General features: G+C 50.8%; 2 long non-coding RNA genes across 2 annotated transcripts in view; one reads left to right on the top strand and one right to left on the bottom strand.

Annotated features, from left to right (window-relative positions):
- LOC116103998 overlaps positions 1-7,167 on the top strand; it is a 7,504-nt gene extending 337 nt beyond the window's left edge. The window contains exons 2-3 of the long non-coding RNA XR_004123657.1: positions 1,020-1,190; positions 6,671-7,167. This is a non-coding gene — a long non-coding RNA (uncharacterized LOC116103998). The remainder of the gene's footprint in view (positions 1-1,019; positions 1,191-6,670) is intronic.
- Positions 4,466-7,165, bottom strand: LOC116103999. The gene is made up of 2 exons (XR_004123658.1): positions 7,061-7,165; positions 4,466-4,801 (listed from the first exon to the last, which is right to left on the bottom strand). It is a non-coding gene; the product is annotated as an uncharacterized LOC116103999 (long non-coding RNA).
- Positions 7,168-10,174: the final 3,007 nt, after the last annotated feature.

Genomic DNA, 10,174 nt, shown 5'->3' with positions numbered 1-10,174 from the left:
AGAAGGAGGGAGGGAGGGAGGGAGGGAAGAAGGGAGGGAGGGAGGGAGGGAAGGCAGGCGGGCGGAGGAGAGGAGGGAAGACAGCAATGCAGAAGCCTCCTCACCTCTCTGGAATACAAAGCAAGGACTCTGCCTCTTCTCTTCAAGTAGGGGTGGGGGTTGCCCCTACTCACGACTGGCTGTGTGAACATAGATCTAAGTTCTCCATTCCCTCCAACCATTCCCTCAGGGGCAGTCAGCTGCCGCTCACTCTGTGTGTGGCGACATGGCTGGCATGTAGCAGCACCAAGATTCAAACCTAGAGCAGGAATCAGGGAAACACACTCATTGAATTTTGGCTGATGGGGCCTTGTGTAGCCTGGGTTGGCCTCAAGTTCATTGTCTAGCAGAAATCGTTGACGTTTCTTTCTGGATATATCTATTTAACTATCTTGAGCTTTCCTTCTTCCCTTCATTTGTTCATTCCTTTCTTCCTTCTTTCTCTCTTTATTTCTTAGTTTCTTTCTTTCTTCCAGACAGCCTCTCATGCTGGCCTGGAATTTGAAATCCCTCTGCTTAGCCTTCTGAGTGTTGGAATTACAGACTTGTGGCCCACACAGAGCCTCTCTTTGCCTTGTGTGGAGTGGGGCACTGGGAATGACACCCACATCCGTCCAGCTATGGCAAATGTGATTAACTACCTGTGGTCCCTATGCTCTGAAACCCATGCCTTTGAAAGGAGAGGGCTAGGACAGGGTCATGTTGTATGTGACCCAACTGACGTTTGTGTTGTAGCCCAGGCTGGTCTTGAGCTTGTGCCTCTTCCCTCAGTATCGCCAGTGCTGGGCCTGTAGGGGTCACACCCTAAGACTTCCCTCAGCTGTAATGACTGCAGCAGGTTTCTGGGACTGGCTCCTTCCTGGGAGACAGCAGACCCCTCTATCCATCCTTCTGTCAGTTCATCTGTTTGTCTGCCCATCCATCCATCCATCCATCATCACCCATCCACCCACTTCCTCTGTGTGTTTTTATGTGCACAGTAAGACCTGAGCACAGAGGGTGACAGAAGATTCAAAGTGAACTCCAGCTTGGAGAGATGACCTGTAGCAAATCAGGCAGAGAAGCAGGAGTTTCGAGAGAACCTGGCAGAGAAGCAGGAGTTTCGAGAGCTAAGGGGTGACAACCAACCAGGCAAAGACGGGAGTTTCTAGGTAAAAGTCAAGTGAGTTTCTATTTCCCCTTCATACCACTTAGCTCTCCTCATGCCCACAGGGGGTTGTCCCTGAAGGGCAGCTAGCTTCTCGGGGGACTGCTCCTGCCCCATGGGTCTGAGTCAGCCCAGAGGTCTGCCAGTGATGACATAGCCCTGGACTCTCCTGAGAACTGCTCTGTGTCACTTCCCTGAGCTCTGGAGGGAGGAGAGAAGAAGGTCCTCCACACAGCCTCTCTTCTAAAGAGAAACACCTTCTACAGCAAATGCCATTCATGACTGACCCCCCCCCCCCAGCTCTTTGTACCCTCAGGGCCTTTCTGCACGTGACACAAAATGCTGGAAAACCGAGGCTCTTCCTGAATGTTTCTCAAGTGCTGGGCTCTTCGTTTTTCCTCACATAGAAATAAATTAGGCTGCACTGAATAAATGTTAAAGTGGAGCCTAAGAGAAAGGTGGCAGCCATGATGGCACGTTCGTCCCTCACAAAGACAGCTCTCAGTTCAGCATGCCCCGTTGAGGTTTTAGAGTTGCTCCTCACCAGAACCCAGAGAGGCAGCCCATTTCACAGACAAGGACACTAAGAGCTCCGAGAGGATTAAGAAGAGCTGAGTCAATGGCCTCAGAGGCCCAGGGCTTTCATTTGTGTAAGGACAGCCCAGGCCCAGAGAACCGGACTGCAAGCTGCTCTATGAGGGGGCCTCTTCTTACCAGGCTCCTGACATATGCCCAACTCTGTCCAGCCCTCAGTCCCATCAAGTTCCAAGATAAATGATGGGTCTAGTAATCAGTGGACTTCTGTTTTTCTCTCAATGTTAAATAAGATGTGGGCCTGTCAGAGAGTTCCCCAGTGCCCAGTCCTGGCTGGGCAGAGACAGTGTTTCATCTTCTTTCATGTGGAAATGGTCTAATAAGTGATTCGATTTCTACTTGGGGTAGAAAAATAGAGCAGTCAAGGTGCCTTGCCCTCCAAAGGGAAATTAGGAGGCCTCAGTGGTCTGCATCAGAGGCCTCAGGGAGGAAGGGAGGATCACAAACTTGAGGCTTGGCAGCAGAATGCTAACCAACATTCACAAGGCCCCAGGTTCAATTCCCGATAGCGGTTTTAAAAGAGTTACATTTAAGCCGAGCAGTGGTGGCGAACACCTTTAATCCTGGCACTTGGGAGGCAGAGACAGGAAGATTTCTGAGACAGGAGGATTTCTGAGTTCGAGGCCACCCTGGTCTACAGAGTGAGCTCCAAGACAGCTAGAGCTATACAAAGAAACCCTGTCGGGGGGGGGGGAAGAGTTACATTTAAAGGGGGAGATGATGGTGTAACTTGGTGGTAGAGCCTAGCACCTGTGAAGACAATTTTGAATCAAAACCACATATGCCTCTCATTGGCCCCTGAGCTCCTGTGTATATGGGAGAGGCTGGAAGCAGGGGCTAACCAGGGCTAGAAGCAGGGGCTAGGAGGAGCTAGCAGGGATAACAGGTTCTCCCAGCAATAATCTACAAGTCTTATGAAAGGCTTGATGAACCCCAGGCAGCCTGGCTGGCCTTTGCCTGGATCTCATTTAGTCCTAGCAGGAGGAAGACGATGGCCTCGCTTTGCAGTTGGGGAAGCAGGCTTGGGGGAAGCTACAGTGGTTGAGTGTCAGAGCTAGGGTTGGATTCTGGTCTGACCTCAGAAGTCTCCATACTGAGCCATGAAAGTAGGATTCTCACTTATAGTGGAGTCTAGAAACTCCCCCGTGTGGGAGTCTCCCAGGACTGATCAAAACACTCTGTCTAGGGTCCTGCTCAAACTCATTCAACCAGAACCTCAAAGAGTGGGACCAAGAAGCTGCCACCGGGAAACTTTCCAATCTCTCTAGGCCTGGAGTTTATATTCAGAATAACCCTAACCCTAGCCCTTGCCTGTGTGTCAGTATCTACTGTGTGGTGACAAGGGACAGCTGGGACCTAAGAGCAGAAGGCCATAGGCAGCTAGGAAAATACACCGAGGAAGAGAATTAAGTCTATGTCCTTCGATGAGTCCCTTCCAGCCCCTGGTACTGTTCTCACCCTCTGTCTGTTAGCCAGGGTCCAGCCAGTCAGCTTCCCTGCCCTAGCCTGAGCCATCTAAGTCTACTGAGGTGTCCTTACATGAGATGTGGGGCAGTGTTCCTGCTGCCAGAACTGGCCCCACCTCATCCTGAGGACCAGTGGAAGCTCATCATCTCTGCTTGACTGACCAGCAAGCTCACACCACTGATCTCTCCAAGTCTAACCTCCCTGGGCCAACGCTTGGGTTGCAGGTATGTGCAGCCATGCCTGGCTTTTCGCATGAGGGCTGGGGATGCACCAGGCCTGCACACTAAGTGCTCTACCCACCAAGCTACCTCCCCAGCACCCCTTGTACTATTTTTATCTGATTTCATCTGATATGGGCGGGTGGACAGGATTTGTCTGCTCGATTCCATTAGCAGGTTTGGTGCCATCCAGCAAACAAAAGAGGCAAAGTTGGGGCTGGAGAGATGGCTCAGTGGTTAAGAGCATTGACTGCTCTTCCAGAGGTCCTGAGTTCAAATCCCAGCAACCACATGGTGGCTCACAACCATCTGTAATGAGTTCTGACTCCCTCTTCTGGAGTGTCTGAGGACATCTACAGTGTACTTACTTAAAAAAAAAAAAAAAAAGAGGTGAAGTCCTCTTTCCTGGAACTTCAGGAACTGGTTGAGGAAGAGGCTGGGACCACCAGAAAGGGAACTCCGGGTAGACTTCTGCAGACTGATAGCCACACCCCACCAGCACTCCTAACTTAACTGCATGGCCACGTTTTTCTTAAAATGACTATTAGTACCTCATGTCTATCTTCCCATCCTTTTTTCTTTTCTTTTTTCTTTTTTACTGCATAGCCCAGGCTAGCATTGAACATGTCATCTTTCTTCTCCATCCCTCAAGATGCTGGCTTCTCAAGTGGCACGTCTGGCCTCAGCACCTTGTCATGCTGACATGGGCAGCCATGAAGGATGCCAGCGCTAGACCCTGCGGAAGCAGCCCCGATCTCTCCCCATCACAGCTAAAGCCTCTTCCTCCGAGGCTGCCTCCTCCTCACTCCCTCCAGGATAAGGAAAGTGCAGACAAACACACGTTCTATCTGTTCGGGGATGGCAGATCCAGACAGCAAGTTCTTTCTTTCTCCATCTGGCTTCCATGGTGAACTCTCTGCTAAACTCCTTCCAGCCTTGTGGGCAGCTCTCTTGCCAGGAGGAGCCAGTGCCAGGGAGAACAGAATAATTGCCTCTCATGTTGTGCATGCGGAGCCTTCATTATCACATCCCCGGAGTGGCATTTGCAGCCCTCTGTCACAGCATCCTGCCACTGAATAGCTAGCAAGCAATTTGTCACCCATATTCTCCGCCGTCTTGAAAGAGCCAATTAGCTTTCTGTTTCTGTGGGTTGTGCAGCCTCAGTAGGAGAATCACATCTCGAAGGATGGGCTGTTCTTTACAGGGAAGACTATCGGCTTGCTCACTCCGGGGCGCGGCACGTGTTAGGGACCAGAGCCCTCCACCTCCCATCCTGTCCTCTGCACCAGGAAGTGAAGCTCTTCATCTGTGAAGCTCAGGGATGCTGGGCTATATTCTGAAATCAGAAGACCTGGAGTTTAGTAGTTATTCATAGATCTGTCAAATGCCTATGCATTTGGCTGTGAGCGTTGATTGCAGTGTGCTTCTGAATGCCATTTTCTTCATCTACAAAGTAAGGGGGCTGGCATTGACAGCCAGGCTTCCAGAATACAGTCACCTGCCATTTTATAGAGAGAAAAACTCAGGCCCAGAGGTGGGCCTTCCACTCATTCAAAGTCATGTCACTAGGTAGTGTTAAGACTTGAGACTTCAAGCCTTCTAGATTTGGGGTGAGATCAAACAAAAGGGTGACACACACACACACACACACACACACACACACACACACCCCAGAACATGTATGCACAAACCAGAGGAGTCAGTTCTCTTGCTCTACTAGATGGGTTCCAAGAATCCAAGTCAGGTCATCAGGCTTGGCAGCAAGAGTCTTTTTTTGTTTGTTTGTTTTGGTTTTATGTTTGTTTGTTTGTTTTGAGACAGGGTTTCTCTGTATAGCTCTGGCTGTCCTGGAACTCACTCTGTAGACCAGGCTGGCCTCTGCCTCCCAAGTGCTGGGATTAAAGGCGTGTGCCACCACTGCCCGGCTATGAGTCTTTTCTCTATGAACAATCTTACTGGCTCAAATACATGAAGACCCAAGGAAAAGAATCTTCTCTGTGTAGCAGTGAATGTCCAGGGTGTCTGCATCTGCTTCATAGGCTCTAGGGCTTTCAGTGGCTACTTCTCTGACAGGGCTAATTGCCCTTTGACTGGATATTTTTGGTTGTTATGACTCAAGTGGGCAGAGAATGGGAGTGAAGGGGAATCCTACCTGACTCACTTCTGTGTTCCGGCACTGTTTGTTTGCGAAGGAGGATCCCTGAGCCAAGCTCCCATTACCCTCTCTGCTCTGCCACACTGGGAAACAGGCTCCCAGCTCATGCATATGTGGGGACAATCCCTACACAACCCTCAGCAGGATGGACGCCTATATAAATCCTCTGGGCTCACGAAAGTACTAACGAGGTGTGACTGATCCCTTTCTACAAATACCAACAGTGAGGCTGAAGAGGCACCAGGCTATTTCCCAGGTCATGTGACTTGTGAGAGGAGGGCTCTAGGGTTTAAAACTCAAGCCACCTACTGTGTGTCACAACTATGTAAGTGTCTCTCGACATTATTCAAGCTCCCTGGAATCTGCCTGTATCTGTCCACCTCTGGCTCTACACCAAGAGGCAGTAGGAGCCACCGGTGGTCTGGGAGGCTCCAGGCAAAGCAGGGAGAGATCACAGATTGTAATCTTGACTCCTTGGCTCTGGGAACCTCTGACCTGTGCTGTGAGTTGCAAGATACCTTCACAGGGGACAGGTGTGCTACCCAAGATTGCAAGATGGCACGCACTCTCAGGCCTGTGGGCTGGTGGCATCTGGAAGCCTATTCTGTAGGTGCCTTCTGGTATCTTGCCCTAAGTGTCTCACAGAGGGTGGTCAGTGGGTGAGCTCATGCTGCAGACATCTGTTTATGAGAGAGACAATATCGGCCGGGCGGTGGTGGCGCATGCCTTTAATCCCAGCACTTGGGAGGCAGAGGCAGGTGGATTTCTGAGTTCGAGGCCAGCCTGGTCTACAGAGTGAGTTCCAGGACAGCCAGGGCTACACAGAGAAACCCTGTCTCAAAAAAACAAATAAGAGAGAGAGCGGGGGGAGGAGAGAGAGAGAGAGAGAGAGAGAGAGAGAGAGAGAGAGAGAGAGAGAGAGAGAGAGAGAATCCTTCTCTTTAGCAGCGACAAGGAACTCTGGCTGGTTAGGAGGGTGGGTGTGGTCTGGGCTAAGCTGGTAGAGGACAAGTGTGTCCTTCTTAACAGTGGCTATCTCTTCCTCCCCAGCCAGGCTCCGCCCTGCTTGCCAAGGTTCTGAAGTCATGTCCAAAACTTCTGAGGGATCCGTTCCTGTTGCACAGTGTGGCCCAGACTCTAGTTCTCCTCCAGCTCCATCTCAAGGCCAGTTCTACCAACAAAGCCATCGTCTTAAATATGCCTCAAGGTTTCCATCTACAACATGGGAACATCACTCATCCCTTTTAGCACTAAACAGACTACAGAGAAAAAACCAAGCTTGAGAGTGTGTGGGGCTCTCTCCTTCTCTCCGGTGGAGTGAAGATGGAAGAGTACGGGTGGGTAGCTGGGAAACATGCGGGAGAAGAAAGTGGGTCGGAACGGGGATGCTGGGAGGGGCGGGCTTAGGAGTGAGCCGGTTCCTCCCACTCCTTGTTCCACCTGGAGCCCTGGTGGAGGGTAATCTCTCCACTGATTGCAGGCAGCCTTGCTCAAACACACTCAGCCATTCTTGCTGATTAAACCTGCCGTTCCCACCGCTGTGTGGGCTCAGAATCAGCTTCCTCCCGTTTCCATAGGGAAGTGGAACACAGGCAGCTAGAAGGCTCCTGGTTGCCTGGTGCAGAGGATCTGCCACTGTGTGGCCTCTGGCCAGTCACTCCTTGTGCAGCCTCGGTTTCCATGTTTGTCAGTGTGGGTTGTTAATATCCTATTGGTTCCCTGAATTAAGTTAGCTCTGTATGGGCTGGGCTGGCTCAGAGCCTGGCCTGTGGGATGTGCTGTAGCAATGCTGCTGCCTCTCCTCACAATTGTTGTTGTATCGGTCCTAGCTACAGACGATACTCTTGGCCTGACTTAGTCTTGGAGGCATGTCTGCTGGACCCATCTTGGTCCCATCACCTGAGGGGCAGCCAGCTGAGCCAGCCTCACTATGAGGAAAAACAACCCAGGCCTCGGCAGGGGCTGCAACAGTCTTGGCAGAAACTTCAAAGGGAAGGCAGGGAGGGCATTCCACAAGGTCATCCCTGTGGCCTATTGGGCAACCTTGCCTGAGGTTACCGCCAAAGGTAAGGAGAAGCGGTGACTTGGCTCGTGGCCCAGTGGATGGATGAGAGAGGGTAGGCTGAGACTCTTTCCTAACTGTCTTGTATACAGGGAAGACGTAGCGCAGAATACACCAGTCACTGCTTGTCGTCTGTGGTATGCTGCCGCAGCATTGGAAAGTGTCTCTTACAGACGAAGGGGCTCGTCTGCCTGCCACAGAATGGACGACACGAGAGTTAAATGAGCTTACGTGAGAAGAACCCATTTAGGACGGGGCTGGGTGTTACACATTCTAGCCTCGGTGGTGTGTTCAAATGCTGCAGAAATAGAGCAGTATGATCAGGCGGGACACAATAGAGTCGCTGGTGCTGAGGCTGCGAGGGCTTGGTGACAGCTATTAGGCTATTCGACGACTCAGCTGAGGTTGCTAGAGCTTGGTGTCGGCCATTCGGCTATTCGAGGACTGGGCTTGAGCATCAGCTCAGTCATAGGACCTGCTCGGCAAGTCTGAGGACCTGAGTTTGAGCCCCAGCACACATATGAAAAGCTGCTATGGTGGATGGTTCCAATCCCAGTGCTGGGGAGACGGAGACAGGCAGATGCCTGGGCCTCACTGCCCATCCTAATTAATGAGCTCCAGGCCACTTAGAAAAGAAAATCTCTAAACAAGGTTGATGAAACCCCAAGTAACAACCCCCAAAGTTATCTTCTGGCTGACACATGGGCACATACTCACACACACTCATAGACACATTCAAATATCCACACTCACACTCACATTCACATACACGCACACACACTCATAGACACATTCACATATGCACACTCACACTCACATACACATATACACACTCACACACACACACATGTTCAGCACTCTGCTGTCCAGCAGCAATGATGACAGAAGACGGAGACTTCTCTCGAGGGTTTACTCAGGGATTTTCTTTTGTGTTATAGCTCTCCTAGGTACCTAAGTGTCACAGCTCTCCTAGGTTCTTAAATGTCACAGCTCTTCTAGATGTCACGGCTCTTCTTGGTGTTGCTGCTGCTTCTTCTTCTTCCTCTTCTTCCTAGGTGCTGCATGTCTGCTTGCTTCTGTGGAGTGGCGTGGCTGCTCTTGCTTCTGTGGAGTGGGGCTGTCTGTCTAGAGAGAGCTCCTTATATACCCGAGCCTGAGCTGCCAAGTCCTCCTGGATTGGTTCTCCGGCAAACCCTCATTAGCATACACCTGCTCAGGAGAGGCGCATGCACAGCATACACTCACTTAGGAGGGGTGCATGCACAGTAGAATCGTTTATTGCCGCCGCGGCCGCCATCTTGGATACGATCGTCTGAGCGGCTGCTCACGATCTTCCAAGCGGCTGTCTACATCTCCCCCTTTTTTATTTTATTTAAAGGCTGCTCACAATAGATCAGGGGGGTGATGCACTCTGCCATGGCCCCTGTCTTAGGTCATTCCACTTCGAGATCACAGCCTTACCCGTCATAGGATTAACCCCCCCCCCCCCCCAGCCTGAGGGCTCCGTGTCTTAGGTTGGTCTGTGCTCGGGGAAGGTTGCCCGTCTTTGGGTGCCATGGAGCTGGTGCGTTTCGCCAACTCTGAGTGTCTGAGGCGGATTATTGTTTTAGTGAAGCCAGCCAAACACTGGGAGATGTGTCATTCTCGATAGCCACCAAGGCTTGGTAAACCACTGCTTTATGTTTAGCATGCTCCCTTTTCTTTCGGCAGAGTAGCCAGAAACAGAGGACAAAACCCAGGAGGACCAGGGCTCCCCAGGCCAACATGTCCACCCATTCTTTAAAATGATTCATCGCTGTCTGTATCCAGGAAGTCAAACCATTGGCCAGGCTCAGGTCCATCTGAGTGGAGTTAATGTGGACAACCGTCTCTCGCAGCTCTCTCATCTTGTCTTTAAAGTTTGCCAACCAATCCTGTAAGAGGAGCTTTGACAATTGCTTGGACAGATTAGCAGCCTTTGTAAAATTTTGATACTGCACCGAGGTAACACATAAGCCTTGCATCTTCCACTCATACCCTAACTGTGCTAATTGCCAAAGAGAATCAATCTGTTCTTGTATTAAATCTATGTGTTGATTAACTATCATAAGGCCCCCTTTGAGATGGGAATTCACAGAGGCTTGAGTATCTAATGCCTGTGCTACATTGGCTGAGATGTTGTTCAGGGTGTTGGCAGTCTGTATAGAACTGGACAAGGCGATAGCTGAGGCAGTAGCCCCCACAGCAGCAATAGTGATGGCAGTAACAATAGCTGCAGTGATGCCAAAATCTCTTTTAGGCCTGAACAACATCATAGTATTAGGGGCCTCCATGGGAACTGGTACATAGCGAGGCATTCTAGTTACTATAGCCACAGGAAAAAACGTGGCATTCCAGCACAAGGCATAAAAGCATGTGTCCGGAGTGCATACTAATTTCTCTTCTCCCATGGACGCACTCCCATTGCTTACTATCCACAGAAAAGGAGGCCAGAGGTACACTGGTGAGACTGA

This window comes from Mastomys coucha, unplaced genomic scaffold (genome assembly GCF_008632895.1).
Source record: "Mastomys coucha isolate ucsf_1 unplaced genomic scaffold, UCSF_Mcou_1 pScaffold21, whole genome shotgun sequence".
Classification (NCBI taxonomy): Eukaryota; Metazoa; Chordata; class Mammalia; order Rodentia; family Muridae; genus Mastomys; species Mastomys coucha.
This window is presented reverse-complemented; position numbering and strand designations above follow the sequence as displayed.